The sequence below is a fragment of the Cryptomeria japonica genome, chromosome 3, assembly GCF_030272615.1.
Source record: "Cryptomeria japonica chromosome 3, Sugi_1.0, whole genome shotgun sequence".
Classification (NCBI taxonomy): domain Eukaryota; kingdom Viridiplantae; phylum Streptophyta; class Pinopsida; order Cupressales; family Cupressaceae; genus Cryptomeria; species Cryptomeria japonica.
In genome coordinates this window covers 349647958-349670990 of record NC_081407.1, presented here as the reverse complement: position 1 = coordinate 349670990, position 23033 = coordinate 349647958, and the positions used below count along the sequence as shown (strand labels likewise).

At 35.9% G+C, this 23033-nt stretch overlaps 1 long non-coding RNA gene across 1 annotated transcript; it reads right to left on the bottom strand.

The window, feature by feature from the left end:
• Positions 1-11338: 11338 nt before the first annotated feature.
• On the bottom strand, positions 11339-14155 carry LOC131076515 (uncharacterized). The gene is made up of 2 exons (XR_009113361.2): positions 13397-14155; positions 11339-13044 (listed from the first exon to the last, which is right to left on the bottom strand). It is a non-coding gene; the product is annotated as an uncharacterized LOC131076515 (long non-coding RNA).
• Positions 14156-23033: the final 8878 nt, after the last annotated feature.

The window sequence follows — 23033 nt, the reverse complement described above, 5'->3', positions numbered from 1 at the left end:
ATGGTTTAACTTGTAGTTAGGGCTTAATTCTAGGGTTGTAGATAAGGTTAGGGTTAGGTTATGGTTATGGTTATGGTTATGGTTCAATTTGGTCTAGATTAGGGATATTGCCAAGGTTAGGGTTTGATTATGATAAGTGGTTGAACATAGTTATGAATAGTGTTAGATTTCAATTAGGGTTAGAATTACAATTATGATTCAATTACTTTAGGCTTGGGGTTAAATTAGGGTAAGGGTTTGGGCTAGAATTCAATTAGGATTAGGGTTCAGCTAGGGCCACTTTTAATTCTAGGGTTAGAGTTAAGTTTAGGGTTTAATTAGGGTTCAAGGTCTAGGCATTGTTTAATTTGAAGGTTAGAGTTAAGTTTAGGTTTAGGTTTCAATTATGGTAAGATTAAGATTAGGGTTAATATTACGCTACAATTAGGGTTAATATTGTAGAATTATGCATTCATTAAACTTATTATCTATTTCTTATAAAATATTAATAAAAAATTTCATTATTATGTACATTTTTTCAATAGTTCTATAGAATAGATACCTTCAAAATTGTTCTAATAAAACTAAGACATTTTAAAATAGCTTAAAGTATTTTTTATTAAAATTATTTTTGACCTTTCTAAATTAATAATCATATGTTATTTTAGAATTTAGAAACATTATATATTATGATTGGAATTTAGAAACATAGATTTATTTTTTATCTTTCCAAATTGAAAACTAAGATTATTTTAGTCCTTTTATTTTTTAAACAAAATTGCTTAAATTTTCAATATTCCAATATTTTTTTAATCTTTCTAAATTGAAAATTAGATTCTTTCCTTCCTTTTTAATCTTTCTATAACAACGTTCTATGAAGACATCAATATATTAATTTTTTTTATGTTTAAGATCTAGAAATATAGAAAATCTCTTTGATCTTATTAAATTGGAAATCAAGATTTTATTTATGTAATTTTGATTTTTTGAATTTTGAAACATTATATTTTTATGTTAAAGATTTAGAAACATAGAAAATCTTTTTGATCTTACTTAATTTTGGAAATTAAGATTCTTTCCTTCCTTTTACTATCAAAATATTGCTCTTATTTTTCTATTAAAATATTCTTTTTATTTTTATATAGATTAATTTAAAGTAAACAAAAATCTAGATATAAATTGACAATTAGTTTAGAATATGCTGAAAATAAATAAATAAATATATATATATATGCAATTTTCTATTTTGTTTTTAAAATTTTGTTTTTTAAAATAATTATTTTTGAGTTGTACCAATCTTTAAGTGAATCAAATAAAATCTAGATATAAAAGAAACCTTTCTATTTTCTCTTTATTTTTTACATGAAAATATAAATATAAATATAAATGCAATTTTCTATTTTGTCTTTAAAATTTTATTTTTTTAAATAATTATTTTTGAGTTGTACCAATCTTTAAGTGAATCAAATAAAATCTAGATATAAAAGAAACCTTTCTATTTTCTCTTTATTTTTTACATGAAAATAAAAAATCGTTAAATTTGAGTTATATTAATGGTTAAATGAATAAACAATTGACTTTAAAAATAATTTAAAATAAAATATAAATATAAATTTAACAGTTTTAGATTATATATAAATATTATTATATTTTAAAATTATATTATATTATATTGAACAAATAGTAAAATTTGAATTATATTGATTTCCAAATCGACTAAAATTTGGTCCATATGAACAAATAAGAAACATAAAACTCGTTCAATCATTTTATAAATTATTATATTAGCACTAGCGAAAAAGCATCACAAAACTTTTCTCAAGCTTTGGAAGAAAATTATGTTTGCATCCAAAGCATTAACTTCGTAGATGACAAAATTAGAAACAAATATAAAGCAGGCCACCAATCACATGTTTGGATTTATAGAAAAACAATACTCAAAAAATTATTAGATCCAAGGTTGTAATCCTCAAATTCCTCACGATCTCATATCATAGCACTATAGAGACTACATAAAAATTAATTCAAGACCATGTGGTTGCTCATGAATATATACTATACCAATTATATAATTGTTTCCATTCAATTCCGCGTATACTATTATTTTAATAGTCACGGATTTCATGGGTTACAAACAACAAAGGTGTGTATAAAGTCTGGAGAGCAATCAAGAATCCTAAAATTTTAAGTATCCATGAGAAAGCAACATCTCCTAGCACTTAGAGCTTTTTTTAATATGTTGATGAAATTAAGAAAGTTCCCTTTACTGGAAATTTTCCTTATGATTTTGACTTTGCTCATCAGGGTGAAGGCCAGGAAGAGCCAGAAGGTCGATGTGAGGATTGGCAATTTGGATACTGTGCATCTGCTCAAGGAGTTTATGTTCCTCCAAGCAAAGCTTACATGATAGTTGAAGACAGGTGGGAGGATGATCATGTGATGCCAGCACAATTACCTTCGGGTGTTTCAATTGCAGGAATAGCTTATCTCTTTGATCGTATCATTGGTGATGGTGTACCAAAAGTATTCGATCCCAAAGTGAGAAACTGGGTGACATAGAAAATCTTGCCACGAAAGGGGTGACGATGGGTGATCTTGTAATGAAAGGGGTGTCCGGAAAGATATGGGGTGTTGATCTTTACAAGGATATTTGCAATAGAAGGAGTTGGGATGGAATTTTCTGGTATGAAGGTCCTCCCGTCACTAAGAGTGGATGTCATCAGAGATTTTATATGTTTGCACCTCACAAACCAATTTCTGAGAGATGGATTGATATCCAAATGTTGATAGAGTCAGAAGAAAACTTGAGGGTATACAGTGTGACAACTATTGAAATTTGAGAGGATTTCAAAATCGTTTTGAAGATACAGCCTGTTACCAATGGATTAAATTTAGTTCTTGTAATTTGGTTTTAAATATTTGTAAAACCAGAATGCAAACAAATAACTCTTAGAATACTAAGAATGCAATGAAAAAAAGATTAATCTATATACCTTAAATTGATGCTAACCCTAACGATGCTAACCTTATCAATATAACCTGTAATTCGATCTGTAACAAGAATGCAAACAAATTACTCTCAGAATCCATTGGTCACTTGTATTCGATTTGCCAATTGAATGGGCAAGGAAATGGGGAGGACTTTAATAGCTTCTATTTTCATCAGCATGATACATGATTATGCCAACGCATTTAGAAACAACTACAAACTATTGACATCCTCAAATTTATAGTCAGTTCAATGCATTCAGAAACGACTACAAACCATTCACATCCTAAAATTCATAGACGATTTCAAAAATGCTTTGTTATTTTGTAACTGGCAATTTGTGGATGTCGAAGACCATGTAGACCACATGCGTTTGTAACTGCCAAAATACAAAACATTTCTCTTTTCTTACACAACTATTTTGGGTGGGTGTCTCTGTAGTGTTAAGCCTCTCGATTTAAGAACAACCAAAATTAACAATATATATATTTTTCTATATAATGCAATATATAGATCTTAACATAAAGACGAGATTTATATATTCTTAAATGGTAACCAATAAGAAGATCGTTTACCTTTTATTGCATTCACAACACAACAAACACATTTCTCTTCTTCACAGTATTGTGTCATTATACAAACCTCTTGTATTTTTAAAGACCAATAAACTATTGTTCTCAATCAAAAACACATGAATCAAATATACAGATAATTGGAATAAGAAGATGAATAAAGTTTTAGAGAGATTCCAGACATTTAATCCTAGATATGAGAAAACCATAATCAGATAATAAAGGCTTGGAAATATACCAACGTAATAAATACCCTGCTCTCTAGCAACAAGTCCTTCCTTTCCCAATTTTTATTGTTTTGCATACAAAGTTGCCTACATGGATTGCCTCCACCGTGGCTCCGCCATTAGAGGAATTACGAGAAGTCTCTTTATTCCTATCAGTTTCTTTGCTGAAATTTCTCAACAACACCAAGAGCTTAGAGGATAAACACAATTTAAAACAGAACATTTGGAATCAAATGCAATGTTAAGCACAACATAATGTCAGAACAACTATGAAAAAAGATAAAAACATTAAAAAAAACAATGTACGCAGGGCAAGGTAAAGAGCATTCAATAATTTTTCGTTCTTTGGGGAGACAGATCCAAACCACCCACACGAATATCAGGTGTAAATCTGGTCAAATTCGGCCAAAACAGATATCAAACTTCGCCAACTTTGATGAGATATAGTGGTGCTTCTAGTGCAGATTTCAGTGGGCCTTTCGGGCATGCAAATCACAGGCACACAAAAGAATTTAGCTTTGTTGTTGCAATAACAAATACCGGTACGAATGCATATATAAGCGTAGAGTTATGGAAGTTGAAACACCTTATCACCCTTTCGATCAGTTACATTCAAGAAGAAACTGCCAGCTCAGACGTCAAAATAAAGTTGCAGAGTTATTGTTTACACAAAATATTCTATTTTCAATCTATCTGTTGTGGATGTAGGGAATGCCCCTCGACATAATGACTCCATTACATACCCGGTAACAACAAAGTACTCCAATGTGGTCGGTTTGTCTCCACAATAAGCTTAATTGTCACTGCAAGGTCTAAGACTTTTCTTAAACTGCACAATGACTTCATGCATGTATTCACATGACACCTCAGGGTGAAAGTACCCACGATTCTCCTAAGCCACTATATCACTTCAGAGTGCAAGCTCGTTGAGAATGAATGCCCAATAAGGTTTAGATTGCCAGTCTATAAACCTGATGTGTGACCCAGTCCAGATAAAGCATAATCGAATCATTTGCTAGGCCAAGAAGGTAAGCCGATATGGCTTTCTGTGTTTACAGAAGGAGGACATTTTCAACAATAGCGCTGAGTAGTGAATGGATCTCACGTGCCCACAATTATGGTGTTTTCTCTGTTATACAAATACTACAATCTGCACTTAGAAGGGAGCCAAACATCCTCAATGGTGGCCCTAGAATAAGTCAAGGATCTACATTCATTTCCTTTCAAATTTGATATGAGTACTTGTGACCATAAATCAAATATACTTAATCACCATCCCTGCTAATTGTTTCCAAAATAGAACCAAACTTCTACATATAAAGCCCAGGTAGTGAATTCTAATTGAATCCACTTCTCATGGAAGATTGGGTTTCTTTCCAACCTTTGAATTTCTAACAGGTAGTCCTCGGAAAGCCAGTCACTGTTATATCAGCAACTATGGAGAAATAACATAAATAAGATAATTGTGCATAACATCCTAATAGAGAAGGACGAGCTCCCTTACAAAGGCTTCTTAAACGATAGGTGAACCTCCACTCCTCAATGTGGAATTAAACTTAGTTTACTTTTTATTTCTCCATATAAAGTCACTTTACTTTCATAATGTTTTTTATTAAAAAGCAGTGTTAACTAGGGCACCGACCTTTTAACATAGTTAGAGACTATCAACAACATATTAACAACAACCAAAAAACAAAACAACAAACATGGGAGCAAGCCCCAATCAAACAAGGTCGAACAATAAAAAGAGAAATTTGTCTAACCTTCAACAACCCAAACCACAAGGAGGGGAAGGGACACCCGAGCCTTGACAAGGAGGGGTTTGGGGGGGCGAGGAGGACTTCCCCTTCTGTTTGTGACAAACTATAGTCCAGGCAATACTGTCTTTGGGACCATCAAGAGAAAGATCGAGTGGTAAGGACCCTGCATGGATACCATCAGTAGAGCCAACAGAGTGCGATTGTAGGACAACAACTAGCTGATGCAGAACAACAACTGGTTGTTGCAGAGGAGCGACATTAGGAGCAAAACCAATAGGTGTAGAGCGGAGCTACAAGTCAAAGGCGACAGAAGTTGAATCTACCAGGGCGGGAGGAGTCATGACAGAATCAACCGCAACATTAGCAACAGTAAGAGACACCTCATCCTCCTATGAGGGGCCATCTGAATCAAGATTAGCAGCATGGATGGTCAAGTGATCAGCAGTAGCATCTTTCCACCAAGTAGCAACACCTTTGTGGTGTGAAATAGCGCAGTCTGAAGCAAGATGACCCATAGAAAAACATTTCCGAGAGCGAAAAGGGAGGCCCTCAAAATCCAACGGGTGTGCCCAAGGCCAATCCTCAATCATGAGAACCACATCTCTTAGGAGAGGCGAGGAGATGTCAATATCAACTAAGATACGAGAAAACGTAGTGTGGTCCATTGAAGATGTAGCATCATCGACCTTTAAGAAACGACCAATAGAGTTACCAACAGCCTCATAGCAAGAATGCTCCCAACAATGAAGAGGGAGATTTTGATGGCGAACCTAAACTGGACGTACATTAAGCGGTTCAATGAGAGGGTTAAAAGAAGTAGTCCAAGGCTTAACAAAGAGGGAGTGCACTCCCCAAGCCCACAACTTGCCTAAAACCAAATCTCAATCAGTTGAAGATGTAAAGGAAGCAATGAAAAAGCCTTTAGCACAAGGAAAAATCTCAATATTATGAGCCACCAAAGGCCTCCAAGAGTCACTCACCTAGCGGTGGAGGTTCGGTAGTGAAGGAACCCAGAGAATCTACACACTAAAGCACAATGTTGGTAGAACCCAATGTTGTCCACCACGTTCTGTCCACAAACCACCACAGGGGAGGATTTGGCACAGGGAAGAGGACAAACCCTCTTGGAGGGCAAGACAGCAGATCTGGCCACACGAGCAAAGTTGTGCCTGCCAGCAAAAGAAGGTTTGGGTTGGACCTTAGCACCCATAGCATCAGCAGCAATCGACTAAGAAGCATCACCGAGAGAGTCAGAACCAGCGACTCCCCCAGGAAGGGAATCCACGGGTGGGGGAGGGCACAAACCAACCATGATCTCCATCACCGAGGGCAAGTCCCCACCGGGACCGACAACATCACATTGAGTAGAGTCCACTCGAGGAGCATCGCACAAGGGAGCCAAACTAGTAGCAGTCGTCGGGTGGGAAGCACCACCGACCAGGTCACCAAGAGCCCCAACACGAGGAGGAAGTGGGCAAAAATTGACAGTTATGAGCACAACAGAGCCAGGCAGGATCTGCAGAGCAACGATCGAGCAGGAGCAGAGGGGAAGAGCCATGTTCAAAGTAACTTTCATAATGTTATTTTATAATATAAAGTAACTTTAATAATATTAGACCCCATAAAACAATATTTATTTTCTTTATTTCTCCATCAAAATAAATGACGTGACTAGCAAAGCATCCCTTTGTCATCTAATTAGCCTATCGGGATGTAGAAAATAGGCTAATCGCTCTTCTCGTGTGATCATTGAAAAGGAGGGGACATTGCAATCCTCCCTTCCCATGATTGCTTGCCCTCAAGCAATCGCAATGCTGGATGTTGCAATATGTCCTCACCTTCCCAAGTGGCATCCTCTAATGGCAAATCTTTCCAATGTACCAAGTATTCCCTGATCACATGACTTCTCAGCTTCTTTTCTCTCACCTCCAAAATATCTACAGGAACCAATACTAGTTCCCCTTCTTCATCTAAGAGTGCAGCTAGGAGCAAGTACAACATGTTGCCCAATTGCCCTCTTGAGACATGAGACATGAAAAACATTGTGAATCTTGCTATCCGATGACAAGTCAAGCTCATATGCAACCTCTCCAACCCTCCTCAAAATCTTGTACGGACAATAGAACCTTGGCTTAAGTTTTTCCGCACCACTCTTCTTTAATGTGCTATGTCTATATGGTTGAAGACATAAGAAAACCATATCATCAACCTCAGTAGAACTCTCCATCTTGTGGCAATTTGCATATAATTTTTGTTGATTTTGAGCCTGTTGTATATTATCCCTGAGAACTCTAAGGATATCTTGATGGTCATGCAACCAATCTCTAGCACCAGGTGCTCTGTCATCATCAAAGGCTAAGTCTATGAAATAAAATGGGTCAAAACCATACAAAGCCCGAAATGGTGACATACCAATAGACATATGGTATGTCGTATTATAGGAGTGCTATCCTAAATACAATCACTTGACCCACACCTTTTGTTGACCCGCAACATAGTTACAAAGATAACCCTCCACCCACTTGTTTACAATCTCAGTCTGCCCATCCATCTGTGGGTGGTAGCTAGTGCTCGACGTCAACTCTGTACCTGCTAATCGGAATAGCTCCTGCCAGAAAATGCTGAGAAACTTGCTATCTCGATCACTGATAATGGTCTTCGGTAATCCATGTAATTTGAATACCTCACAGAGGAATAACTCTGCTACCTGAGAGGTTGTCCAATTGACTGCAATAGCATAAAAGTGAGAAAATTTTGTTAACCAATCAACCACTACAAAAATACAATCCTTACCCTGGACTCTAGGAAGAATCGTAATAAAATCCATGGACACACTCTCTCACTTTTGCTTTGGGATCGATAAGGGTTGCAATAAGCCTGCTGGAAAAGTATGCTCTAACTTGTTCTGCTGACAAGTCAAACACTCTCACACATGTCTAAGGACATCATCCTTAAAACCCCACCATGAAAATCTTTCTCTAATCTACTTGTAGGTCTTGAAGTATCCTGGATGTCCTGATAAAGGTGTGTCATGAACAACTCTCATAATCTTTTCCTTAAGTCTAGATTCAAGTACCAAATATATCCTATCCTTATAGTAAATTACATCATCAATCACCTTGTATCTGTCATCTTGAATCTCGTTGTCCATGAGGTTGCATGCAAAAGGATACTTGGAATACTCAACTAAAAGTTGAGAGTTCCAATCAATTGAAATCTCAGATGTAGAGCATAGTGTAGGAGTAGGAGGCCTCCTAGAAAGTGCATCATCCACAATATTCCTTTTTCTTTTGACATACTCAATGTCAAAATCATATGCCTGTATTTTGTTGACCCACTTTTGTTGTCGTTCATTTAACTCCTGCTCTAGAAAGTACCTTAAACTATTGTGATCCGTTCTCACCACAAATTTCCCACCTACCAAATATTGTCTAAACTTTTCCATTGCATGCTTGATGGCAAACATCTCCTTATCATAGGTGGAATATAATATCTCATTATCCCTCAACTTCCTGCTCTCATAGGTGATGAGATATTTGTTTTGCATGATTACTACACCGATTCCCTCACCTGATCCATCGTACTCCAACACAAACAATTGAGAGAAATTAGGAAGCGCTAGCACAAGACAAGTGCTTGTATCCTCCTTAAGCCTATCAAATATGCTCTCTGCATCATCTAACCAATTGAATGCACCCTTCTATGTGAGATCTGTAAGGGGAGCTAAAAGTTGAGAGAATCACTTGATGAACCTCTTGTAACAAGAACAAAGCCCAAGGAATCCCCTCAAGTCTGAAACATTCCTAGGTGGTGGCCAATCAACAGTTGCTTGTATATTCTCCTAATGCACTTTAACACCATTAGCCCCTATCACATGCCCCAAATATAAAATCTTCGTCATTCCAAACTCATGTTTGGATGCCTTAGTGAACAATGACTATGCCTCCATGATGCTTAAGACCTCATCTAGATGTTGAAGGTGCTCCTCACATGTTCTACTGTATATCAAAATATCATCAAAGAACACCAATACAAATTTCTGCAACTACTTATAGAAAATATGATTCATACATGACTGTAATGTAGCAGGTGTGTTAGTGAGACCAAAAGGCATCACTAAAAACTCATAGTGTCCATAGTGACATCTGAATGCAGTCCAATGTATATCCTCCTGACAAACATGGCTCTGATGGTATTTTGATCAAAGATCTATCTTCGAAAATTAAACTTTCCCATATAATTCATCAAGTAACTCATCAATGTCGGGAATAGGGTACCTGTTTTTTATGGTCCTTTTGTTCAAGGCATGATAATCAATACACGTCTGTAATGTACCATCCTTTTTCTTCACTAAGACCACTGAAGAAGCAAACGAGCTGGAGCTCGGGCTAATATGTCTCATGGCAAGTAATTCCTTAATTGTCTTTTCAATCTCTTCCTTGAAGTGTCTCAGATGATGGTATGGTGTGGTAATGACGAACCTAGATCCCTCCTCCAACTTGATAACATGCTCAAATCCACGATCAGGAGGTCTACCCGGAGCAATGCCTCCAAAAACCCCATTGTGCTTATCAAGCACTGACTAGATGTCTACATGTTGTTGTTGACCTCCTCTTGATGTCAATTTGGAAGACACAAAACACTGGGTTGCCCATGCTACATCATCATGCCTAAGAATGGCCTCCATCCAGTGTGCTGACACTACTCTAGACCCTCCATTCGATAAAGCCTTCAACTCTACCTTCCTCCCATTCTCCACAAACTCTAATTGCATCTTGTAGTGGTCTAGCATGTACCTAACAATAGACTGCAACCATTGCATGCCCAGAATCATATCAAGCCCCTCTAACTTGACCACATAGAAATCATTGGTCAAGGTGTAGTCACCCATCTGCATATTAAGCTGAGGAATTCTCCCTGTACAACTCAAGGTATCACCACCCACAACTTTCACACCAAAACCCAAAATCTCCTTAACCTGTAGTCCACACTTCACAATCGAACACTCATCAATAAAGTTGTGTTGGGCACCCGTATCTAGCAAACAAATAACTCGCTTCCCCTTAAGTACTCCCTTTAATCCAAATGGATAGCATGGAGGAACTCCTGATAGTGAAGCAATAGCCAAATTAATCTAATTAGTTGTCTTATCTTCGATTCTTTCTGATGCGGGTCGTTCCTAATGCTCATGATGTTCATCATTATTGTTGTCCTCTGATTTGTTGTCATCAATCTGGTCCTCCTCAACATCTGAAGTGACCTCTATGTAATGTATTTTGCCCTTTCCAAGGCATCTATGCTCGGAAGTCCAAGGTTCTTTGCAGGTGAAGCATAACTTCTTCCTCCTCAACTCATTCTTAGACTCAAAGTCTATCCTGGGTGGCATGTTCTTGGTCTGATTATAAGATTTTAGATTTGGTTTTGAACCTTTGAAACTCCTTTTAGGTGGCTGATAGGAAGTGGATGTGGTATCAAGGTCCAATGCCATTTTAATTGCATTTTGGAGTGAGCTAGGCTTGAGTACTTTCACAAGTTCCTTAATCTTATCATTCAACCCTTCAATAAAGAACATAATCTTCCTTTTTTCAGACATATTCATGACCCTATGATGCAGCCATAACCGGTGAATCTTCAAAAGAGAACTGATTATGTAGCAAGAGTAACACAATGGAAGCAACAATAAACATTGAAAGATCACAGAATAAGATCATATTATTGTCTTAGAACCTTCAGGAACCAACTGGTTATCATCATACATTCATCATAGAAAATCCAGTAATCAAACGGTTACATGCAGGCTAACATGCCAAATACAATCCATCTGGAACTCTCAAAGTCATTTGAATCTCTAATCATGAATCTAGAATCTCATTCTGATCTACTGCCCTACAAATGATTACATAATACCATATATACCTTCCGAAACATATTCGGGTCGGCCACAAAAGATTACATTTACCAATGCAGAAAAAATGAAACGTGTAAATAGGTCAGCCCCAAGAATGAAAGGAATTCTTCCAGTAAAGAACAACCGAGAAGTGTGGATCAACAGGTTGGTCGACCAAGGACTTAGGAACATTAAGCAAGACCCAAAATAGATCCACATGCTAAGAAATCGCTTCGAAAAATAAGAAAACGAACCGATAAGCCCAAAACTGCTCCGAAAAAGAAGAAAACCAACTGGTAAGCCCAAAACTGCTCTGGAACCCAAAAGCAGTCAAACTGGAAGCAGTATCTTGCCAGAAAAAAATCCAAATGGACTGAAAAGCTGGAATTAAGCACATAAACAAGCCTGGAAACCGAAAACCTGATCTGCAATGAAAAACAAGCCACCACCAGAACATACCAGTAGGAACACAAAAAATTCGACACAAAACTGAACAAGAACTAAACTGAAAGGAAATATTTTTTGTTGATGCAAGATTGCTCATTGACCGGGGATGCTCCTGCATCACACTAACAACAATTTTTTGAAACTTATTAATGTAGGCATCCAAGGACCCAACTTGCCTTAATTGTGTTAGCTCTCTGTAATACACTTCCACATCTTTCCTGTGAAAGCGTGCAATCAACTTGTTACTAAACTCTTCATAAGAATGTATTAATCCATGGTCTTGTGTTACAACCCATGGTGCCACCAATCATAAGTTACCCCTTCTAGATACATGGTTGCAAACTTGATTGCATCTACTTCCTTTATTGGCTTGAGAGTCAAGAAGGTGTCCACTTTGTGAATCCATGCCCTTGCACCTGTCTTTCCACTTCCATCAAATGTGGGAAGAGTTAGTTTATTAGTAGCTTGCTTGAGGTCTTTGTTTTATTGCCATGGCCTCCACTCTTGTCTTGTTCTACCACTTTTCCTTTGTTGTCCCATGTATTGGGTGAAGGGCAAATCTGCTCTAACATGTTGTGGAAGGGTACTCCACCCATCATGCATGGTCATCACATTATTCGGAAATGCTATGTCCCCATCAACATTGTTCACCTCTTCTTCTGGCATCGAAGGCCTATCCGTAGAGCATGTAGGAGCTCTTTCTGCTCATGGGGATCCAACCATATTGTCACCATCTGCTTGGTTGCATTGTGGTCACCTGCGTGTAGTACTCAATTGCTGGATGGCAAATGTAAGTTGTTGTAATACATTGGCTACCTACTCCTGTCCTACTTGAATTCCTCTCATAATGTCTCTTGCTTCCCTGCCATCATCATTTCGTGGTGGACTGTTATCTCTCCTGTCACCCATACTCTTTGCAAAATTTGAAGATGAGCCTTGTTTAGCACCTAGGATTCCGGACACTATTTTACCTTCAAGTACTTGAGGGGGTTGCCAAATTTTCTTAGTTCTCTCTGATAGTACCTCCTTTCTCTATCACTTGGCTGCATAAACAAACTGAAGCAAACCCAAAGGATGGCAGGATCCAAGCTCTGATACCACTGTAAGAATCCTTACTAGTTTTGAACTCAAATCTTATCAAAATTCCACAAGTTCACAAATAGACATTTGGTCAAATAGTTGTCTGTAATAAACATTCAATAATTATCACTGATTCCTCTGAGCAATTCGTCAAACACTTGTATGTTGTAACATTCAGAAATTAACATTTATCCATGAAGGTAATTCTAACAAATACGTGTATGATCATAGCATTATGAAATAATCACTTATGATGCAGAGACATTACATCAAACACTTAGCACACCACCTTTTGTCACAAGCGAAATCTACTATTCTGAACTTGTATTGATAAGTTTGCTGTTATAGACTTAGAAAGAAAGCTATGGCAGCATAAATATACTATTTCAAACTGACACGGTGATGGTAAACTTAATCATTGATATACAACTGATAAAAATGACCCCATTACATACCTGGTAACAACAAAGTACTCCAATGTGGTCAGTTTGTCTCCGCAATAAGCTTCACTGTCACCGCAAGGTCTGAGACTTTGCTTGAATTGCACAGTGACTTCATTGCATGTATTCACACGACACCTCAGGTTGAAAGTACCCACGATTCTCCTAAGCCACTATATCACTTCACAGTGCAAGCTCGCTGAGAATGAATGCCCAATAAGGTTCAGATTGCCAGTCTATAAACCTGACGTGTGACCCAGTCCAGATAAAGCACAATCGAATCATTTGCTAGGCCAAGAAGGTAAGCCGATATGGCTTTCTGTGTTTACAGGAGGAAATTTTCAACAGCAGCGCTAAGTAGTGGATGGATCTCATGTGCCTGCAATTATGACGTTTTCTTTGTTATACAAATGCTATGATCGGCACTTAGAAGGGAGCCAAACATCCTCAATGTTGGTCGTAGAATAAGTCAAGGATTTGCATTAGTTTCCTTTCAAATTTGGTATGTCAAATATACTTAATCACCATCCCTGCTAACTGTTTCCAAAAGAGAACCAAACTTCTGCAAATAAAGCCCAGGTAGTGAATTATGATTGAATCCACCTCTCATGGAAGATTGGGTTTCCATCGAACCTTTGAATTTCCAAGGGGTTTCATCCTCGGAAAGCCAGTCACTGTTATATCAGTAACTATGGAGAAATAACATAAATAAGATAATCACATAACATCCCAATAGAGAAGGACATGCTCCCTTATAAAGGCTTCTTAAATGGTAGGCGAACCTCCACTCCTCAATGTGGGATTAAAATCACTACTTTTTATTTCTCCATATAAAGTCACTTTACTTTCATAATGTTATTTTATAGCAAAAGTAACTTTAATAATATTAGACCCCATAAAACAATATTCTATTTTCTTTATTTCTCCATCAAAATAAATGGCGTCACTAGCAAAGCACCCCTTTGTCATCTAATTAGCCTATCAGGATGTAGAAAATAGGCTAATAACTCTTCTCGTGTGATCACTGAAAAGAAGGGGACAATACAACATCTCTTCCTTGATTATCTTTCGTATTAGATAGTGCAATTGTGAAATCAGCATACTCCTACCATTTAGTTTTAGGCCCTCCTTCTCTATTTACTCTCATTTACACCAATTCTTATACATTCATCATTAACTCATCATTATCACACTCTTATTCAGACATATTTTCATACATTTGCTTCCTCCCTCAAAATTATCATTTATCTGTAACGTTTAGTTCTAAATTGCTTGGATAGACATCAAGTTCAATGTTGAGGCACAAAGGAATAGACTTCAAAATCAAAGGCTTCAAATTCAAATTCAAAGTTGCCCACTCATATCTCCTAGTTTTTATGAGCCCACTTATCACACATTTTTGCAAACATATTGCTATGTTTTGGTATTTAGAGACAATGTGTGATTAATTTGAATGAACTAAAAAATTCATTACAATACATTTTGATTTCTTAAATAATAAAAGAATCACATCTACATATGGGTCCTCATAGTTAAGGAATGATCCATGAATTGAGGGATTAATACCACACTCAACTAGCACCCTTAGATGAACAAAAACACACACATGCATATTCAATCTACAAAAAGCAGATAAATACAATAAAAAATGTGGAATATACACAATCATGCACACATACAATTGCAACATCAAAAAACCTCTCAAGAAATACACAACTAGGAATAATAATCCAATAAGATTTTGCTTCTCATGCCACTAATCCATAAAGTATAGCAATATTTTACAATGCTTGTAGGTCTTACAATACCCAAATGTACCTATTTGGAAGTAAAATGGCATGGAGCAAACAAACTATCTCTTGTTATCAACAATTATTCTGGACATGGATACAACTAGAAATGCCTTAACTTCAACATTGTGGAGGTCTTCGGAGTATTAATGCTTCATAGACCAACATTCATTGCCTACAAAAGACGATAAAAGGATTACAATGCCATAAACATGGTCTTTCAAGGTATTACAATTTCCATTCACACTCCTTTGCCTCCTCAATAAGCTACCAACCATTTCAATTATGATTTCCCATTTCTTCACCAAGGAAATTAGATGTGTCTTGAACTTTCAACATTATGCAATCAATTGAGTGAGAACTAACGGCATTTCAAACAACCATTAAGAATTGAAGAACTATTCACTCCCTTCACTACTATATTCTTTGAAATAAACAAAGGTCCCCATTATGGCTAACAACATCTAGAACCTTATTGTAAAAGTACTCCCAAACTCTATAATTCTATTATCTACTCAACATGGCAATTGTAGTACTCCATGCATGAAAAAATATATATTAAGTCCTTCAATTTCTTTTTTCTATTCTTAGTCTTTTTAATATTAGCAAGGAGATGAAACAACCATGTGCATATGGACAATTGCCCACAACAACCATTCATCTAACCACCTCCATTATTCAATTTAATTGATCTTGCTAGCTCTAATGACCCACACATCTAATCAACTCTAAGACCATATCACCATGCACACCTCTATCCATCACCCTCCTTGGAGACTAATAATTTTAGCTTTTCCTACCTGCCATCTGAGACATGCAATTTCCTACCTATTACTATCCACATGGATAGGTGACAACTCAACAATCTTTTCCACATTAGCATTGCCTACATAAATCATGCATCTTCTCACCATGTATACTTGGCTCTACAATCCTTCTTGGCAATTGGCAATCCATGCTTGTAATTGAAACAATCACTCATAACACATGGCTTTTGCCATAGCGCCACTCTAACAATGAGGAGATTGATGATATGACCTTTCCTAAATCAATTGACCATCAAGGATTAACATCTCCATCAAATTCATGCTTCCTTTTGCAATGAAGCCAACCACAATTTTATCCACAAAGATACTATTCCCAACACTTCATCAACATATACCAACTTTTGTAGCCACTCCTAATCTACTACAATACCTTGTTAGCAAGTCCAACCAACTTCTACAACCAAGCTATCATCTTAATCAACAAGTCCAAATTGACTTTTGTAGCCAAGTTGTTTTCTTTATTATCACCTTATGGACTTTGTCAACAATTACAAATAGCATAGAAAACTTTAGCATCAAAGACCTACTTTGAAAGCAATTGTCAACTTCATCGACAATAGTTGACTTTTGTAGCAAAGGATTTCATCTTGATCTAAACCACTAACCATTTTTTAACACGACTCCCTTTAGGATCCATTCCCAAAAGCTTCACTATCCAAAATACCTAATGGCTTTTTTTACTTCCCATGGAGCACAAATTTGCCATGCACAAGGGTTCTTTAAAATTGCACCAAATGCAAAATACATGTCAGGTCCTTTTTATCAATGGTGTCCTTGCATAAAGGGTCTTGGAAACTTGCTACCTATAAGCAAAAAATTGCAACAACACAAAGCAAGAAAATACTTTTCAAATCCCTAGCAAACAGAGGTCTATCACAAATTATAAAATGTGTGAAATATAGTCAAATACAAGCAACTTATGGCAACACAAATGACATGAAAAATAGCAACAATAAAAGAAGTATACATTCAACATGAGCATTGCCGAAATCTCCTTGTTGGACCCATACAAATTGTAAATTTGTCTTACAACCTTGGGAGAACATTTAGGTTTGCAAGCATGCATCCATTTCTCTCAAACTATTGTTGTCCCACTACAACAAACTTAGAAAAAACTCGGAAATTCTCAATAGCATGTTAACACACAAATTGACATGCTAGAAAAAGCTAGAGAACACACATGCACCTTGTAGTATTCATGAGTCGATCATACCTTGGTTCCACACCTAGGGCTCCTCCAAGCTCCATACTCTTGCAATAATGAAGTTAGTACCAAACATTAAAACATAAATAAATATAAAACTAGGTATACATCTACAACCAATAACAATATTGTATCCAAATTTGAAGAATTTTTTTCTTATCACTATCTTCTTTCATCGTAGATAAGGATACCTCTATGAGTTGCTCTTTCATATGGCCTCTTCTAGTAATTGTACATCCACCTTGGAAATCTCCATTGTCTCTTCAATACTCTAGGGCAAATTCCCCCTCTTGCCTCTCTTCAAATAGAGATGTGGATGAAGGCTCCACCAAGCCTCCTCCATAAATGAATGCATATAATATTGTCCAACGTGAAGACCGAAACAAATTTTCCCAAGTCAATTGATAATCAAGGATCAACATCTTCTCAATCAATTGTCTTGTACTTCACCATCTTCATGCTTACTTTTACAACCAAGTCAACCATAACTTTAGTAGCAAAGACCATCTCCTCAATACATTGTTAGCCAATACCAACTTTTGTAGTCACTATCATGTGCTACAATATTTTATTAGCACCCTAAGGAGTTTGTCAACTAGCCCAACTAACTTCTACAACCAAGCTATCAACTCAGTCAACAAGTCTAAAGTAACTTGTGTAGTCAAGTGACTATCTTCATTAGCATTCTATAGACTTCGTCAACAATTATAGTCAAATTTTACATGGGAATTTTAGTAGAAAGGCATACATTTGTAGTAATTGTTAGCTTTGTTGTGTCCAAATATCATAGTTTCACAATCCTAGGGTGGGTATTTTCTCCTTAGCTTTGGGCTCAGCTAGACTCGTGAGAGTTTTCTTAGAGGTATCCTCAACATGTATTGTAATATAGTATGATAAGGAAAAACTAAACTAATAACATCAATATACAACATATTCTTGACCACAAAATGTATCACTAGGTCAAGGATTACCTAAATATGTGTTAAGCTTCTTAAGCTAATGACACCATCATCACACATGTGCAAGGTGAGTGCATACACAACATGGTTCTCTAAAATAATGACTATTGTGATTCACTTAAAATATTACCTAGATTAAATCATTGAATCATGAAAGTGTGTAGAATTTTCATGTACTAAACTACTGACGAAGACCTTTTTTGTTTAGGAAAATGATATCATTTGCCTCCAATACTTGTGCATATTCCAATGGGCAATGGAATCCAATATTGCAAGGAAGAAGAAGACTCTTGCATATCACAGTTGAATATGAATCCATACAATTGAGCATATGTAATGAAAATCAATTTGAAATAAATGAATTACTATTACAGAATATTTGCAATGATTAAAATGATGTCATGTTCATCAAACACCTATTATGTTCATAATAGTAAACATGACAAGAAGAAACCCACCTAGGTTTGCAAAGTGTCATGGAGACATTCAACTACAAACATGATTGTCATTTGAAACCATTTCTATACAATATGAAAATTTATGCTCAACTTGACAAACTTGACCTATAGAAACCATAGACAAATCTTTTTACACTTACATCCCTTGAAAGCAACAAAATTGATCAACATCTTTTACATCACACATTATTATCTTTATAGTGTTTTAATTGCATGCATTCTAGCAACTTGTCAAGGGCCATACGATTCATCTATCATACAAGGCATTTAATGTGCTAGAACATCCTCCTACTATGTAATCATCCTTGTAACTGGTGCTAGCAACTTGGGACAAGTAGTATGCCCTTCCTTGTTCAAATAATAGCTAGGGGCTATTGAGCACCATCATTAGTCAAAAACTCTAGTGCAATAGGAGCTTCAAGTGACTTATAGATTATGATATGCTACATTTACAATGTCAAACCCAAGAACATAATCTTCTTGAATAGTACTGGTACTATATGTATGACTAAAGATTTTTGGGATTTATCCTAGGCAATTGATATAAGAAAATAAAAATAAAAATTAAGACAGAAAATAAAGTTTGCAATTATAAGGAAATCTATTTTACGAATTTCAATCAAACAAGAATTGTACAACAATTTCCATGGGTTTCTTACTAATTTTACACGTTTACAACTACTTCGATAATAACAACAAATTATATGTTGAAAATAAATCTAGCTAAGACTAGTAAAATCATCAAACTAACAATACTAAAATGGAGTTGTTATTTACCTCAAGTGGGTCCTTGCTTGGTGTTAATTGTTTTCAATCTCTTCTATTTAATGGTGTAATTACTAAATCAGATCTTTCTATATTTTACCACACAACATAGACTGATAAGGAAAAAAATTTCTAGATTTAATTGCTCAAAAAAATAATACAACTTGCTAGAAATCTCTCTTTGATATGCAAAATTTACAGAATATAAAGATTTGACTCTAGCTACCTGAATCTTATAGGACTCTTAGAAACATATGCTACACTTGTCAATTCACTTCCTATGAAACAAGAGGACTTCCTTATTCTAGCAATGCTAATACAAATAGAAGACTAACTATGATTAAACTTAAGAAGAACACTCCTATTTCAACTCTTCAACTGTTGCATGGAAGGACAAGTTTATTAAATGCATGAAAACAAGTGATGTAACTCATTCAATCCTCACTTGATTCTTGTTAAATAATTGTTGTCATGTTTGTCACTATTTTTGCTTGTTGGAGTTCCACCTTATCTTGCATAGAAGAAGTTACTACTAGTTTAAACAAGAAAACAAGTGATGTAATTCATTCGATCCTCACTTGATTCTTGTTAAAGGATTGTTGTCATTTTTGTCATTATTTCTACTTGTTGGAGTCCCACCTTATCTTGCATAGAAGAAGTTGATGCTAATGATCCACATATCGGTGGTTGCAAAAACTTGTGGACTTGGATACAGGTAATCACTCATTTGGTTGTAGGTATTCATTCCTTTGGCTACAAGCACTCACTCCTTTGGTTGTAGGCAAGCTACAACTTCAACTATGGGTTGTCTCATTGCATGTAGAGTTAGCTCCCTTAAATATTTATACTCTAAGATCATTATAAACAACATTACATACTATCATATCTTGAAAATATTGACTTAACACATAAAAAACTATAAAAACACCATACATTTAATTTGATGCTTTTACTCAAATATTTATACAATCATAAGCAGCAATGTCTTTGGGAAATGTCTATGACATCAAGATTAGAACAATAAAAAAGGATAATTATATAACCCATCACATCCCCAACCTAGAATTTTGGTTGCCCTCAAGCAAATTATTTCAATATACATTGGCACCACAACTCTAAAGTCCGTTGGGTTTTTCAACCCCTCAACCTACATTAATTAAAATCTTTTTTGTGCTTCAAGGAGTGCCCATTTAATTTCCTCATCCTTTGATATGAAGATTTTGTTTTACCACCAATTTGGGATAGGGAACCAAAGGAGAGGGGTTTGGAACACAAGCCATAGCCAATGTACTCCATGTTTGTGGGCTATGTTGATGTATTGGTGTGCCCTGGTTATTGGTACTAGATAGTTATGGAGTGGTGCTCTTTCTTGCATAGGCTCGTAGTCAATTCAAGTGTTTCCCTTCCAATTTGCATAACTAGGTTTTTTAACATGGCATGGCATGTCTTCTAAGTTTTTTTCTTTCTGTCACGTCTCTATTAATTCAATGTAGTTCTCTACTGATTGGTGAGGATTTATTGCTTCATCTCTAACCTTTAAGGGAATAAACTTCTCCCTTTCATGTATTGCTAAATTTGTCTACCCCTATTTCTTGTATTCCACATGAAGGATGCCAAAGCCTTTAGTTGGACACTCCCAGCAGGGAAATGGATTCCACTCTATGTCTTATTGTACAATCATGTAATGGAGATAATAACTCATATAACTAGCTTTACAATTCATTGGTGGATTCTTGATAAATTGAAAAGCATGACCTAGGTGTGTTTAAAGAATAGGAAAATTCACAATAAAACATACACAAGTTGAAAGCTAAAAAAATTGTTCATAGAGGAATAATGAATATACCTTAGCCAATGGTTAGCCCAACCATCTGCTTTATATTTCCTTTTTTAACCCAACAATTTACATGTCTTTTTCTGGAATTTATTTTTCAATCTTCTAATTTATTTCTTCCTTCTCCCTTGATCATGTTTTTCTAATGAATTGTATCTCTTCGTCTCACCATGGAAAGAGTTCCAAGGAGGGTCCATATGTTCTTATGGTGATTGATTGAGGGTGTTCCTATTGTTCAATCTTTTTACTCTCTATGTCAATTACCTCAAAGTCCATTTGGGTCATCTTGTCTAACTCAGTTCCTTACTACAAATATAGCCAAAGTCACCTCTTTGGATGTTCATTTTTTTGTAGACCTTCATATAGCTCAGTGTAGTTTGTAAATAAATAAGATAAATTATTCTATAATTAAGAAGTTAGTTCTCGACAATTTGTTGTTAGTTGGTAGTTACTGATGATTAGTGTTCTCAACCATTGTCTTGACTATCCTATATATTTCCTATTCTACACCAGTCAAGGACCACATGTATGAAATCCTATATGTATTTCATATTTTATGAATGAATGAATAAAACAACATATATTATTGGAAATATTGTTGTGAATGATTATTATATTTTCTTATTTTGTTACTTCGTTCACTCCCTATAAATCATCAAGTAGAATTATCAAGTAAGCATTTTAGCATTACTGCCTCTTGAAACCCTTGCAAAGTATACCTTATGAACATAAAGCATCGCAATGTAATGGGACATCCTATAGACAAACTTGAACAAGATAACAAGGAAAGGGAAGAACAACTTACACAAGACCAAGTGAAGTGTGGGACATCTCATTAAAGGAACACGTTCAAAGGGAAGCTCTCAGAAGAGAGGTCCCTTAGGTTGCCATTTGGAATAATAGGTAACCATCAACAAAGAAGTTGATCATCTACTACACAGACTGCCAAGACACATTGCATAATATTTCATCATTTTGGAAGACCTTTCGATTGATAGGGATTAGGAACAATGAAGGCAATAAATATTGCAACGGTGCAAAGAGACGAATGACAGGAGGAAGAGGAATATGACACTAGTAGGAGACATACCCTTGAGAATTAATACTTGTGAGCCTAACAAAGACAAGAAATGCATTCCAAGCATTCACAAAGTGACATAAGGATTAGTGAGAAGATCTATTTTTCTAAGAGAGAAAGTAGAACAACAAAGGAGAATCATCAAAGAAACAAAAGGATTCCTAATAGAAATTCCAATCCCGCTGAGGAAAAAAATCTAAAGCATAATCCAAAGTCATAGTCAGGAGGAAAGGAAAACCTTCATTGATGAACACACAAAGGGTGAGTGGGAGGATATTTCCAAACACCTACTACTCCCTTATGAAGTATACAAAAACCTCACTGACCAAGAAATAAATCTATCCATCACATATAGAAGAGGAAGAAGGAAACTACAAAAAAAAATTAAAAATAAAAAAATTGATAATAACATATTTCATACCAAAGAGATATTCATTTTGGAAGAATCAAGAATTGGAGGAATAGAGTTGAAGACCCTTGAACGAAGGGAGTATAGAAATGATTTTGAAGATAACTAAAGTGTGAGGAATGTTGAATGGGGACATGTAGAGGACTCATATGTGGCTGAGAGTGTAAGACATGAACCAAAACATATGAGTCAAAATAGTCCAATCAGGTCCAAGGCATAAGGAATACATTAGCCAAGGAAAATGGTGACTCCCCCAACAAGTCAAACCATTAAAAGATAGAAACTCCCTAATTTTATGGGGAATGGGTTTGAGGATCATGTTTGACAC